Raw genomic sequence first — 14,349 nt, 5'->3', positions numbered from 1 at the left:
CCAGACCCAAGGTAGGCAGCGCAAAACACCATACACAGGGCCAGACCTAAGGCATTCGGTCCAACATAACAGACAAGGGGCCACATCCAAGGTGGGCAGCCAAACAAATCAGACAGACATGAAGCCAGACCCAAGGCAGGTGACTCAAAACACTAGACAAGGGCCCAGACTTGAAGCGGGCAGCCCAACACACAAGAACCAAGGCAGGCAACCCAACACACCAGACATAGGGCAGACCCGAGGCAGGCGGCCTACACACCAAAAATGGGTCCAGCGGCGGCCAAACACACCAGACAGGACACAAGGCCATACCCGAGTCAGGAGGCCCAACACACCAGACTCAGGGCCAGACCCAATGCGGGTGCCCCAACACACCAGACAAAGGGTCAGACCTAAGGCGCGTGACCCAACACACCAAACCCGGGGTGGGTGGGCAGGCCAATTTACCAAACATGGGGCCACATGGGGAAGACGGGCAGCCCAACACACCAAATACAAGGCCAGACCCAGGTGAGATAGGGCCAGACCAAAGGCGTGAGGCACAACACACCAGACACAAGGCCATACCCGAGTCAGGTGGCGCAACACAATAGATCTGAGGCAGGCGGCCCAACACAACAGACACGGGGCCAGACCCAAGTCAGACAGAGCAAAACACCAGACACAGGGCCATATCTGAACAACACACCAGACACAGGGTCAGACCTGAGGAAGTTGGACCAACACTCCAGACACAGGGTCAGACCTGAGGAAGTTGGACCAACACTTCAGACACAGGGTCAGACCTGAGGCAGTTGAACCAACACACCAGAACTGAGGCAGATGGCCCAGCGCACCAGACCAGAGGCGGAGAGCCCAACACACCAAATCATGGTCAAATCCAAGGCGGGTGGCCCGACACACCAGAGAAGGTGCCATCTTGATGTGGGTGGCTCAACACACCAGACACGCAGCAAAACTCCAGGTGAGTGGCGCAAAAAATAAGGTAACAGGGTCAGATCTGAAGCGGGGAGCCCGACAAACCAGACACGGGGCCAGACCAGAGGCAGGAGGCTCAACACACCAGACACAGAGCCAGACCTACGGCATTAGGTTCAACACACCAGATACGGGGCCACATCCAAAGCAGGCGGCCCAACACATCAGACAAGGGCCCAGACTTGAAGCGGGCAACCCAACACACCAGAACCGAGGTAGGCAGGTCAACACACCAGACATTGGGACAGACCCGAGGCCGGCAGCCCTGAAAACCAAAAACGGGTCCAGAGGAGGCTAAACATGCCAGACATAGGCCCAGGCGCGAGGCACACAGCCCCAACACATCAGACACGCTGCCAGACCCAAGATGGTTGCCTTAACACACCATCAAGGGGCCAGACCTGAAGCGTGTGACCCAACACACCAAACCCGGGGTGGGCTGGCAGGCCAATTCATCAAACATGGGGCCACATGGGGATGGCGGGCAGCTCAACACACCAGACCCGAGAATTGCGGTATGCACAACACACCAGACCCGAGGTGTGCTGCCTGACATACCAGATATGGGACCAGACCGGGAGGTCCAACAGAGCAGGCACGAGGCCAGACCCGAGGCAAGAGACCCAACACACCAGACATGTGGCCAAACCTCAGGCAGGCAGTCCAACACACCAGACATAGGGCCAAACCCAAGGCTGGTGGTCTAACACATCAGAAAAAAGGCCAGACACGGGTCCAGACCTGAGACGGATGGCCCAACACACCATACATGAGGCCAGACTTGAGGCAGGAGGCACAGGGCCAGACGCAGCACATCAGAACCAAGGCAGGCAATACAACACACTAAAGAAGGAGCCAGACCAAAAGTGGGCGGCCCAACACTCCAGTCTCAGGGCCAGACCTGAGGTGGGTGGCCCAACACACCATATGCAGAGCCAGACTTGAGGCGAGCTGGCCATCACATCAGGTAAAAGAGTCAGGCAGGCGGCACGACACACCTGAACCGAGGCAGGGGGCCCAACACACCGCACACAGGGCTAGACCCGAGGTGGGCAGCCCAACACACCAGATTCTGAGCCAGTCCTGAGGTAGGCAGCCCAAATCACCAGACACGAGGCCAGGCCCTAGGTGGGCGATCCAACACACCAAACAAGGGGCCAGACCCGAGGCAGGTGGCCCAACACTCCAGACATGTGCCCAGACTCAAGGCGGCCCAACATACCAGAATCAAGGCAGGTGTCCAAACACACGAGATGCAGGACATTACCTGAGGCAGGTGGCCCAACACACCAGACATGGGGTTAGGCCCTATATGGGCGGTCCAACACACCAGACAGGTGGCCAGACCGCAGGCGGACAGCCCAATACACCAGACATGGGGCCAGACCCAAAGTGGATGACCCAACTCTCCAGACATAGGACACCAGACACTGAGTCAGATTCAAGGCGGGTGGCCCAACACACCAAAACCGATGCAGGTGTCCCAAAAAATACCAGATACGGGGCAAAACCTGAGTCAGGCGGCTTTACATACCAGACACAGGCCATATTCAAGGCGAGACGCCCAGCACGTCAGACACGAGAGGGTAGACCAACACAACAGACATGGGGTGACACAAGGTGGGTGGGAAGCCGGACACACCAGACACAGGGCTAGACCCAAGACGGGCGATCCAACACATCAGAATTGGGGTCATACCCAAGGCAAGAGGCCCAATACACCAGACATGGGGGCAAACCCTGGCCAGGTGGCCCAAGACAACAGACAAGGGTCAAGACTAGACACAGGACCAGAACAGCTCCAACAAATCCAAACCTAGACGTGCGGAACAACATACCAGACATGGGCCAGACGTGAAACGGGCATCCCCACACACTAGACAAGGGATTAGCCAGTGGCGGGCTACTCAACACACCAGACACAGAGCCAGACTCGATGTGAATGACCTAACATATCAGGTAACTATCAAGATCCTGTCAGCACCAGCGAACTGCCACCACTGAGCAGGGTGACTCACCCACACTTCGGGAGGGCCCGGGGTCAGATGCTGCGGGGGGAGCTCAGGCAGACGGGACCTGAGCAGAGAGAGGAGGCTGAAAGTAGCAGGAAGCAAAAGGACCTATGATCGTGTGACCACAGGGGGCGGGGCTTAGCATCCTGCTGCTGGAGATTAGTGCAGGATGCTACTACAGGGATCATGGAGTAGAGGAGTAGAGGAGAAGGGAACTCAGGTCGGACAAACGGGGGTCATACACGTAGAGGGCGGCGCGGTACAGGAGAGGCGAGCAGAGACTAGTCAGAATGTAGGCAATGAGTCATACACAGAGATAGCAGCGCAGTACAGGAGGGGCGAGCAGAGAATAGTCAGAACATAGGCAATAAGTCATACACGGAGATAGGCCCAAACCCAAGCTGGGTGCCACAACACGGGGCAAGACCCAATACGGTCTATCCACCCGTGACTGGTGTCGGGCGGCGCCTCAGATTTCCCCATGTCTGTTGTGTTGGGCCATGTCTTGGGTCCTGTCTGGTGTGTTGGGCTGCCCACCTCAGGTCTGGCCCCCTGTCTGGGGTGTAAGGCCGCCCATCCCAGGTTTTTCCCCGTGGATCTCTGGTATACTTGGGATGCCTGCCTCGGTTCTGGTGTGTTGTGTGGCTCCGTATCTGGGGTATTTGGCTGTCCTCCTCGAGTCTGCGCTCATGTCTGGACTGATGGGGCCGTCCGCCTCTGATGTGGCCCCATGTCTGGTGAACTGGGCTGCCTGACCGTCTGGACCCTTGTCTGGTGGGTTGGACTGCTCACCTAGGGCCTGGCCCCATGTATGGTGTGCTGGGCTCAGGGCCCTGTCTCTGACATCGTTAATGATGTATTGGGTGGTCCGCCTCAGGTCTGGGCCCATGCCGAAAGTTAGGCCGCTCGCCTTGGGTTTAGCCCTGTTTCTGTTGTGCTGGACCTCCTGTCTTAGGTATAGCCCTATGTCTGGTATGTTGGTCTGCCCGCTCGTGTCTGTTGTGTTGGGCCACACCTAGAGTCTGGGCACTGTGTCTGCTGTGTTGGGCTGCCCACCTCATGTCTGGCCCTGTGTCTGGTGTGTTGGGCCGCTCAGCTTGGGTCTGGTTCGTGTCTGTAGTGTTGAACCACTTCTCGGTTATGATGTGTAGGACCACCCACCCTCGAGTCTGGTCCCATATCTGGTGTGTTGGGCCGCTCGCCCTGAGTCTGGCTCGTGTCTGGTGTGTAGGACTGCCTGACTTGGGTCTGGCCCCTTGTCCGGGTATTTTAGGCTGCCTGCGCCAGTCTGCCCTCCCTGTCTGGTGTTTTGGGATGTCCCTGTCTGCCGCCTACCTCGGGTCTGGCCCTGTTACCTGATGTGTTGTGCCACTCGCACCGAGTCTGGCTCTGTGTCTGGTGTGTTGAGCTGCTCGCCTCTAGATAACCCCTCTAGTGTGCTGTGCAGCCCAACTCGGGTCTGGGCCATGTCTGGTTTGTTGTGCGCCTGCTTCGGTTCTGATTTGTTTTGATATTCTGGCCCGCTTACGGTTTGGCCCCTTCTCTGGTGTGTTGGACATCCGACTCAGGCCTAGCCTCCTGTCTGCTGTGTTGGGCTGCCTGCCACAGCTGTGTATTTTTGCAACCTAGACATGAGGCAAGCAGCACAACACACCAGACATGGAGCCAGACCCAAGGTGGGAACCTCAACACACCAGACACAAGCCCAGACCCCTAGACGTGGCCCAACACACCAGACACGGGGGTAAAACTAACACACCAGACATGGGGCTAGACCTAAGACGGCAGGTCCAGCACACCAGAAAGGGGGCCAAACCCAAGGTGAGCGGCCCAACACACCAGACTGAGCCCAGGCCTTAGGCGACCGCCCAATACATTAAAAAATAAAGCCAGAGACAGAGCCAGGCTCGAGGTGAGAGGCTCAACACACCAGACACGCATGGCCAGGCCCTACGTGAGTGGTCCAGCACACCAGACAAGGGCCCAGGCCCAGCACACCAGACACTCATATGGTGCCAGGCCCTAGGTGAACGGTCCAACACACCAGACGAGGCAGACAGCCCAGAGACAGGGCCAGATGCAAGGTAAGAGTCTCAACACACCAAACACGGGGCCAGGACCAAGGAGAGCAGTCCAACACACCAGACACAGGGCCAGACCCGAGGCACGCAGCCCAAATCACCAGACATGGGTCCACATTAGAGGTGGATGTCCCAACATTCCAGGCATGAGCAGAGATTTGAGGCAGACAGCGAAACACACCAGGCACGGAGCCAAACTCAAGTCGGGCAGTCCAACATGCCAGAACAGAGCTGCAGGTGTCTCAAGCACACCAGACACAGCCGTGGCAAAAACCTGAGGCAAATGACCCCAAACACCAGACAGGGGACCAGACCTGAGGCGGGGCCCAACACACCAGACACAGGGCTAGGCCCCTAGGTGGGCAGTCCAACACACCAGTTAAGGGGAAAGACCTAAGGCGGCCAGCTGAATGCAAGATACATGGAGTCAGATTCAAGGCCGGTGGCCCAACACCAGAACATTGCAATGTAGGTGTCCCAAACATACCAGACACGGGTCCGGCAAAACCTGAGTCAGGTGGCCCTACACACCGGACATGTGCCAGACTCAAGGCAAGTGGCCTAACACGCCAGACAAAGGGCCAGACCTGGGGCAGGCAGCCCAGACACAGCAGACATGGGAACAGACTCGAGGCGGGTGGTCCTACACACCAGAAACTCGCAGGTAGCCCAGCACATCAGACACGGGGCTTGTCTGGTGTGTTGGACCGCTAGCCCTGTGTCTGATGTGCTGGGCTACCTGCCTCATGTCTGTGCCTGTATTTGGTGTGTCGGGTCACTCAACGTGTGTTTGGCTCTTGTCTGGTGTGTAGGGCCATCTGCCTTGAGCTCCGTGTCTGTTGTCCAGTGTCTGGAGAATTGAGGCATTCACCTTGGGTCTGACCCCATGTCTGGTGTGTTGGGCTGCCTGCCTTGAGCCTGGTCCCGTGTCCGGTGTTGGACTGCCTGCCCCAGATCTGGCCCTGTGTCTGGCGTGTTGGGAAGCTCATCTTGAGTCTGGCCTGTGACTGCTGGGTAGGGCCACCTGGCTCAGATTTTGCCCCATGTCTGGTATGTTCGGGACACCAGCATTGGTTCTGGTGTGTTGTGTCACCGGCCTTGAATTCCATGCTGGTGTCCCATGTCTGGAGAGTTGGGTTGTCCACCCCCTTGGGTCTGACTCCATGTCTGGTGTATTGAGCTGGCTGCCACCCCTTGTCTGGTGTGTTGCTCTGCCCACCCAGGAGCCTAGTGTCTGGTGTGTTGGGCCACCTTCCTCAGTTCTGGTATGAAGGACCACCCGCTTCGAGTCTGGTCCCACGTCTGGTATGTTGGGCCGCCCGCCTTAGGTCTGTCCCCCTTCTGGTGTGCAGGGCCGCTCACCTCAGGTTTTGCCTCGGTCTGGTGTGCTTAAGACAGGTACCTGCCTCGGTTCTGGTGTGTTGGGCTGCTCGACTTGTATGGTGTGTTTGGCTGTCTGCCTTGAGTCTGTGCTCATGTCTGGAATTTTGGGCCATCCACCTTTAATATGGCCCCATGTGGTATGTTGGGCTGCATGCCTCGAGTCTGGCTCCCGTCTGGTGTGTTGGATCGCTCACCTAGGGCCAGGCCCAGGGGTGTATGTGTGTGTTGGGCCTCTTGCCTCGAGTCTGACCCTTTCTCTGGCTCGTGTTTGAAGTATTGGGCGGCCCGCCTCAGGTCTAGGCCCATGCCAGGGCCGCTCACCTTGGGTTTTGGCCCTGTTTCTGGTGTGCTGGTCCTCCCGTCATGAGTCTAGCCCCATTGTCTAGTGTATTAGCCTGCCCCCATTTGTCTGGTTGGGCCGTGCCTAGGATTCTGGCCCCTGTCTGGTGTATTGGGCTGCCCGCTTCATGTCTGGCCCTTTGAGTGTGTTGTGCCGCTCAGCGTGGTTCAGGCTTGTGTCTGGTGTGTAGGGCCACCCACCTTGAGTCTTACTCGCTGTCTTGTGTCCCATATCTGGAGAGTTGGGTGATCCACGTCAAGTCTGCCCCCCATGACTTGTGTGTTGGGCTGCCTGCCTCGGGTCTGGCCCCTTGTCTGGTGTGTTGGACTGCTCACCTACAGCTTAGGTGGGCCACCTGTCACGGTTCTGGTGTGTAGACCACCCGTCTCGAGTCTGGTTCCATGTCTGGTGTGTTGGGCCACCCGCCTCAAGTCTGGCCCCCTATTTTGTCTGTAGGGCCGCGGGCCTTAGGTTTTGCCCTGTGTTTGGTATGTTTGGGACACCTGCATCGGTTCTGGTGTGTCGGGATGCTCAGCTTGGGTCTGGCTCATGTATGGTGTCTAGTAGGGCCACCCGCCTTGAGTCTGACCCTGTGTCTGTTGTCTCATGTCTGGGGAGTTGGGCTGTCCACTTCTGGTCTGGCCCTGTGTCTGGAATGTTGGGCAACCCGCTTCGGGTCTAGTACGGATTCTGGTGTGTTGGGCTGTCCGCCTCAGGTCTGGCCCTATGTCTGGTGTGTTGGGCCACCTTGGGTCTTCCCCCATCTGGTGTGTTTGGCTGCCTGCTTCAAGTCTGGCTCTTGTGTGATGTTTTGGACCCATCAATTGGGTCTTGTCCCATGGCTGGTGTGTTGGGCCACCTGCCTCTGGTTAGTCCATTGCCTATTGTTTTGTGTCGCCCACCTCGGGTTTGGCCCATGTCTGGTGTGTTGTGCCGCCCGCTTCGGTTCCGATTTGTTTTGCTATTCTGGTCCTGTGTCTGGTGTTGGGCCACCTGCCTATGGTTTGGCCCCTTCTCTGGTGTGTTGGACCATCCGACTCGGGTTTGGCCTACTGTCTTCTGTGTTGGGCCGCCTGCCTCAGTTGCGACTCGGGTCTGGCCTCAAGTCTTGTGTATTGGGCTACCTGCCCAATTTTGGTCTGGCCTCATGCCTGCCCTCTTGTCTGGTGTGTTGGGCTGGCCACCTCTGGTTGGGCTCTGTCTGGAATATTGGGCAACCTGCCTTGGGTTTATTACACTGTCTGGTGTGTTGGACTGCCTGCCTTGGGTCTAGCCACATCTCTGGCCTTGTGTCTGTTATATTGGGCAGTCCATCTCAGTTCTGTGCCCATGTGTTGGGTCACCCACCCAGAATCTGTTTTGACCCCATGTCTGGTGTTTTGGCCCCTCGCCTTGGGTCTGGCCTAATTTCTGGTGTGATGAACTGGGCAGTGTTCTGTTGCCCACCCACCCCATGTGGCCCCTGTCTGGTGTGTTGGTCTGTCCGCCCGTGACTGGTGTTTTGGACTGTGCCTCAGATTTCCACATGTCTGGTGTGTTGGGCTGTGTGGCTTGGGTTTGGTCCTCTGTCTCGTGTTTTGGGCTGCCCGCCTTAGGTCTGACCCCGTCTGGTGTGTAGGGCCGCCCGTCTCAGGTTTTGCCCTGTGTCTGGTACGCTTGGGATACCTGGCTCGGTTTTGTTGTGTTGGGCAGCCTGCCATGAGTCTGTGCTCATGTCTGGAGTGTTGAGCCGTCCACCATTGATGTGGGCCCATGTCTGGTGAACTTGGCTGCCTGCCCAGTCTGGTCTGGCGCATTGTCTGTGATGTCTTGGACCGCTCACCTAGGGCCTGGCCCTGTGTCTGGTGTGTTGGGCTCGGGTCTGGCCCTGTTTCTGACCTTGTTCCTGATGTATTGGGTGGGCCCATGTCGTGTGTTGGGCCGCTCACCTTGGGTTTAGTCCTGTTTCTGTTGTGTGTCTTAGGTACAGTGGGGCAAAAAAGTATTTAGTCAGTCAGCAATAGTGCAAGTTCCACCACTTAAAAAGATGAGAGGCGTCCGTAATTTACATCATAGGTAGACCTCAACTATGGGAGACAAACTGAGAAAAAAAAATCCAGAAAATCACATTGTCTGTTTTTTTTTCATTTTATTTGCATATTATGGTGGAAAATAAGTATTTGGTCAGAAACAAGCAATCAAGATTTCTGGCTCTCACAGACCTGTAACTTCTTCTTTAAGAGTCTCCTCTTTCCTCCACTCATTACCTGTAGTAATGGCACCTGTTTAAACTTGTTATCAGTATAAAAAGACACCTGTACACACCCTCAAACAGTCTGACTCCAAACTCCACTATGGTGAAGACCAAAGAGCTGTCAAAGGACACCAGAAACAAAATTGTAGCCCTGCACCAGGCTGGGAAGACTGAATCTGCAATAGCCAACCAGCTTGGAGTGAAGAAATCAACTGTGGGAGCAATAATTAGAAAATGGAAGACATACAAGACCACTGATAATCTCCCTCGATCTGGTGCTCCACGCAAAATCCCACCCCGTGGGGTCAGAATGATCACAAGAACGGTGAGCAAAAATCCCAGAACCACGCGGGGGGACCTAGTGAATGAACTGCAGAGAGCTGGGACCAATGTAACAAGGCCTACCATAAGTAACACACTACGCCACCATGGACTCAGATCCTGCAGTGCCAGACGTGTCCCACTGCTTAAGCCTGTACATGTCCGGGCCCGTCTGAAGTTTGCTAGAGAGCATTTGGATGATCCAGAGGAGTTTTGGGAGAATGTCCTATGGTCTGATGAAACCAAACTGGAACTGTTTGGTAGAAACACAACTTGTCGTGTTTGGAGGAAAAAGAATACTGAGTTGCATCCATCAAACACCATACCTACTGTAAAGCATGGTGGTGGAAACATCATGCTTTGGGTCTGTTTCTCTGCAAAGGGGCCAGGACGACTGATCCGGCTACATGAAAGAATGAATGGGGCCATGTATCGTGAGATTTTGAGTGCAAACCTCCTTCCATCAGCAAGGGCATTGAAGATGAAACGTGGCTGGGTCTTTCAACATGACAATGATCCAAAGCACACCGCCAGGGCAACGAAGGAGTGGCTTCGTAAGAAGCATTTCAAGGTCCTGGAGTGGCCTAGCCAGTCTCCAGATCTCAACCCTATAGAAAACCTTTGGAGGGAGTTGAAAGTCCGTGTTGCCAAGCGAAAAGCCAAAAACATCACTGCTCTAGAGGAGATCTGCATGGAGGAATGGGCCAACATACCAACAACAGTGTGTGGCAACCTTGTGAAGACTTACAGAAAACGTTTGACCTCTGTCATTGCCAACAAAGGATATATCACAAAGTATTCAGATGAAATTTTGTTTCTGACCAAATACTTATTTTCCACCATAATATGCAAATAAAATGAAAAAAAACCAGACAATGTGATTTTCTGGATTTTTTTTTCTCAGTTTGTCTCCCATAGTTGAGGTCTACCTATGATGTAAATTACAGACGCCTCTCATCTTTTTAAGTGGTGGAACTTGCACTATTGCTGACTGACTAAATACTTTTTTGCCCCACTGTATAACCCCATGTGTTGGTCTGCCCGCCCGTGTCTGTTGTGTTGGGCCACGCCTAAGGTCTGGGCACCACGCATGTCTGGTGTGTTGGGCTGCTCGCCTCATATCTGACCCTGTGTCTGGTGTGTCGGGCTGCTTACCTTGGGTCTGGTTTGTGTCTGGTGTCTAGGGCCACCTGCCTTGAGTCTGACCTGTGTCGTCCCATGTCTGGAGAGTTGGGCCGTCCACCTTGGGCCTGGCCATGTCTGGTGTGTTGGGCTGCCTGCCTCGGGTATGGCCCTTTGTCTGGTGTGTTGGATTGACCACCTAGGGGCCTAGCCCCGTGTCTAATGTGCTGGGCCACCTGCTTCGGTTCTGGTGTGTAGGACCCATATCTGGTGTGTTAGGCTGCCTGCCCTAGGTCTGGCCCTGTATCTTTCGTGTTGGGCCACTTTCCTTGAGTAAGTCTGGCCCTTGTCTGGTGTGTAGGGCCACCTGACTTGGATCTGGCCCCATGTCTGGTCTGTTAGGCTGCCTGCCTCGGGTCTGCCCCCCTGGTTGGTGTGTTGGGCTGCGCACTTCAAGTCTGGCTCCTGTGTGATGTTTTGGACCACCCATCCCTTGGGTCTGGTCCTGTGTCTGGTGTGTTGGGCCACCTACCATGGGTCTGGCCCTGTTACCTGATATTGTCCCACTCGCACTGAGTCGAGCTCTATTTCTGGTGTGTTGATCTGCCCACCTCTTGTCTCAAGTATGCTGTGCCGGCAACCCAACTCGGGTCTGGCCCCTTCTCTGGTGTGTTGGGCCATTCAAATTGGGTCTGACCATGTCTTGCTTCGCGCCTGGCCCCGTCTCTGGCCTCATGTCTGATGTAATGGGTGGTCCACCACAGGTCCTGGGTCCATGTCGTGTGTTGGGCAGCCTTGGGATTAGCCCCATTTCTGTTGTGCTGGACCTCCCGTCATAGATCTAGCTAACATTGTCTGGTGTGTTGGTCTGCCCCCCTTGTCTGGTGTGTTGTGGTTCCCACCTTGGGTCCCACCTGCCTTTGGTCTAGCCACTTCTCAGGCGTTGTGTCTGTTGTATTGGGCAGTCCACCTCGGGTTTGGCCCTGTGTCTGGTATCAAATTTGGCCTTTCGCCTTGGGTCTGGCCTCGTTTCTGGTGTGTTGGACCGGGATATTGTTCAGTTGCCCTCCCGCCTCGTCTGGTCCCGTGTCTGGTGTGTTGGTCTAGGATGCCTGCCTCAGGTCTGGCCCGCTCTGGTGTGCTGGACTGCTCACCTAGAGCCTGGCCCTTTGTCTGGTGTGTTGGGCTCAGGTCTGGCCCTGTCTCTGGCCTTGTTTCTGATGTATTGGGCGGTCCACCACAGGTCCTGGGTCCATGCCATGTGTTGGGCCGTTTGCCTTTGGTATAGCCCCGTTTCTGTTGTGCTGGACCTCCAGGCCCATGTTGGGCCGCTTGCTTGGTTATAGCCCCGTTTCTGTTGTGCTGAACCTCGTGTCTTAGGTCTAGCCCCATGTCTGTCTGGTGTGTTGGTCTGCCTGCCTCTGTCTGGTGTATTAGGCTGCGCCTAGGGTCTGGTCCCGTGTCTGGTGTGATGAGATTCCAACCTTGGGTCTGGCTCAATGTCTGATGTGTTGGGCTGCCCGCTTCATTTCTGGCCCTTTGTCTGGTGTGTCGTGGGGTTCACACCTTGAGCTTCACTGTAGGGTTGAAAGCTGTGTGCTGAGGCTGGAGGTAATGAAACCAGGTGGGTGCCGATCCTGCTGGAGAACTCAGCCATGAACAGTTAAAGAAGGAAAGGATTTCTCAGGCACTCCAACGAGGTTGGTGAAAATGATTGTTTTTTATTTGAGCATAAAGTTCAGCTAAAAACAGTGGAGTGAATTAAAAAACCTGATGCATTTCTGGCGCGATGCTGCGCCCTTAGTCATAGGCATCGCGCCAGAACCGCGTCAGGATTTTTAATTCACCGCACTGTTTTTAGCTGAGCTTTATGCTTGAATAAAAAATAATCATTTTCACCAACCTTGTCGGTGTGCCTGAGAAATATTTTCCTTCTTTAACTGTCATTGAATGTCGATGATGTCATGTGCCCTGTGATGTCATCAGAACTGTCACTGCTTCTCTATGCAAATTGCCTCTTCAGAGAGGAAGAGCACTAGAATTCTATAGCGCCACCTGTTGGAAGCAGCAATCCTACAAATCACTATCGACCCTTTAACAAGCCTTGCATTATATGACTTCGGATAAAAGCCAAATCAGAATCTCATTTTGAAAACATGGTGTTTCAGGGTATTGCCCCTTATCAGTGCAAAGTATGACATCTTATTTAGCTAGGTGAGATGCTCTGGACTGAGGTCTAAGGAGTAACTTTTCTCCTTGTGGAGAGTGACATACCAGCCCTGGCATGACAATTTACAACATCAACAAAAATTTATTTACTAAAAAGACAAAACCCCTACTTAATTTTATAATTATAAGACACACAATTAAGGGGACCCTTTTATTTTATCTATATTACCTAGTGCTCTATGTACTAAAAGAAACAACAAAAGTCCATACTGCCATTCCTGACCGTAGTAAACTACAACTCAAATGCCACCCCCAAATTCAACAGGAACAAAACAGCTGACAACAGAGAATAATAGCATTTGCAACTAGATTTCTGTTACAAAATGCTATCATTTCTCCATGTAAATGGCAAAACTACCCAAAAATGGAGCCACATAAAGATGTCCCAACTTGACCACCCCTATCTACATGCCTTACTAGAGCATAGAAATCAAATAGAGCGTGAGCTCCATTGTATTCCATAGTAGGGAGCCAGTGCAAAGAGCTTGAAGACTCCCAACAAATATGCATTAATTACACTGTCATCCTGCTGCTATAGAGGGAATATACAACTCTGTGTCCTGTAGAGGTCGCTGCTTCCCCAGTAATATAGCAGCTAATTGCTAGGGATTTTTGCTGCCATACAAAAATATGAATGGTCATATCGAATGAATCTGGAGGATTCTTTATAAGTATAGCAGAGCTTAAAAGTAAAGAGCACCTACCTGGGGACTCATCCTCTCCCAGCTGTCAGGTCCTACTGACACAAGATGGCTCCACTGCAGAACTTAATACATTCTATGCCAATTGTGATGTCATGTGATGTCAATGATGTCATGTTCATTGTGATGTCATCATAACTGTCACTGTGATTTTGAAATTTACAACTGCAAGAAAAAGTTGATTTAATTGTTTTTTTTTTTTTTAAAAATCATGGCGGGTAATTGCAGCCTGTGATTATTTTACATACTGCTATTAATATTTGGGCGTATTAATCATGTCCTTCGCCACCGTCACCTCTTGCACTGCACTTTTGATACTATTTATTATTATAATGGACAATATACAAGCCCGGCATGTAGAATATATAGGTAATAGCCTCTGTTGAATGACTAGATGCCTATAAGCAATAAGATATACTATAGTAACACCATCTTTTTCTGGAATCACTTGGTTGAGCCTAATCCTAATACATAATTTACCTGTTGCAGACAAATACTACGTCCAAGATAGTGTATGTGTCCTATATAATAGTTTTCTCATTGTGGTGCAATATGAGGGTGCAGTTGTTTGTTGATACAAATTTCTTTAAAGGGTTGGTCTGGCAAAAATAAGTTACCTATCCAAAGGAGGTCTGACCACTGGGATCTGTCATGAACTGAGATTTTCTTTTTAAGCTCGTTAGAATGGATCACCAGCGTGCATGCTCAACCACCAGTTCATTAAGTGCCAAAGAAAATTAATGGAGCACTGGTTGATCGTTTGATCTCTGGCTCCATCTTATAAAAACATTAAAAGTGTCATTCCTGGGATAAAAATACCTTGATGTCCCAGGGTAATAGTAATTTTTCACCTATCCTGTTACGCCTGTTTCACACATCTGTTTTTTCCCGTCAGTCAAAATCCGCCAATTTTTTTAAAAAACGGATCCGCCAAAAAAGAGGCCGATCC

This window comes from Dendrobates tinctorius, unplaced genomic scaffold (assembly GCF_039654945.1).
Source record: "Dendrobates tinctorius isolate UK_male_01 unplaced genomic scaffold, ASM3965494v1 ptg000022l, whole genome shotgun sequence".
Taxonomy (NCBI): Eukaryota; Metazoa; Chordata; class Amphibia; order Anura; family Dendrobatidae; genus Dendrobates; species Dendrobates tinctorius.
The sequence above is the reverse complement of the archived record's forward strand: the minus strand, read 5'-3'. Positions refer to the sequence as shown.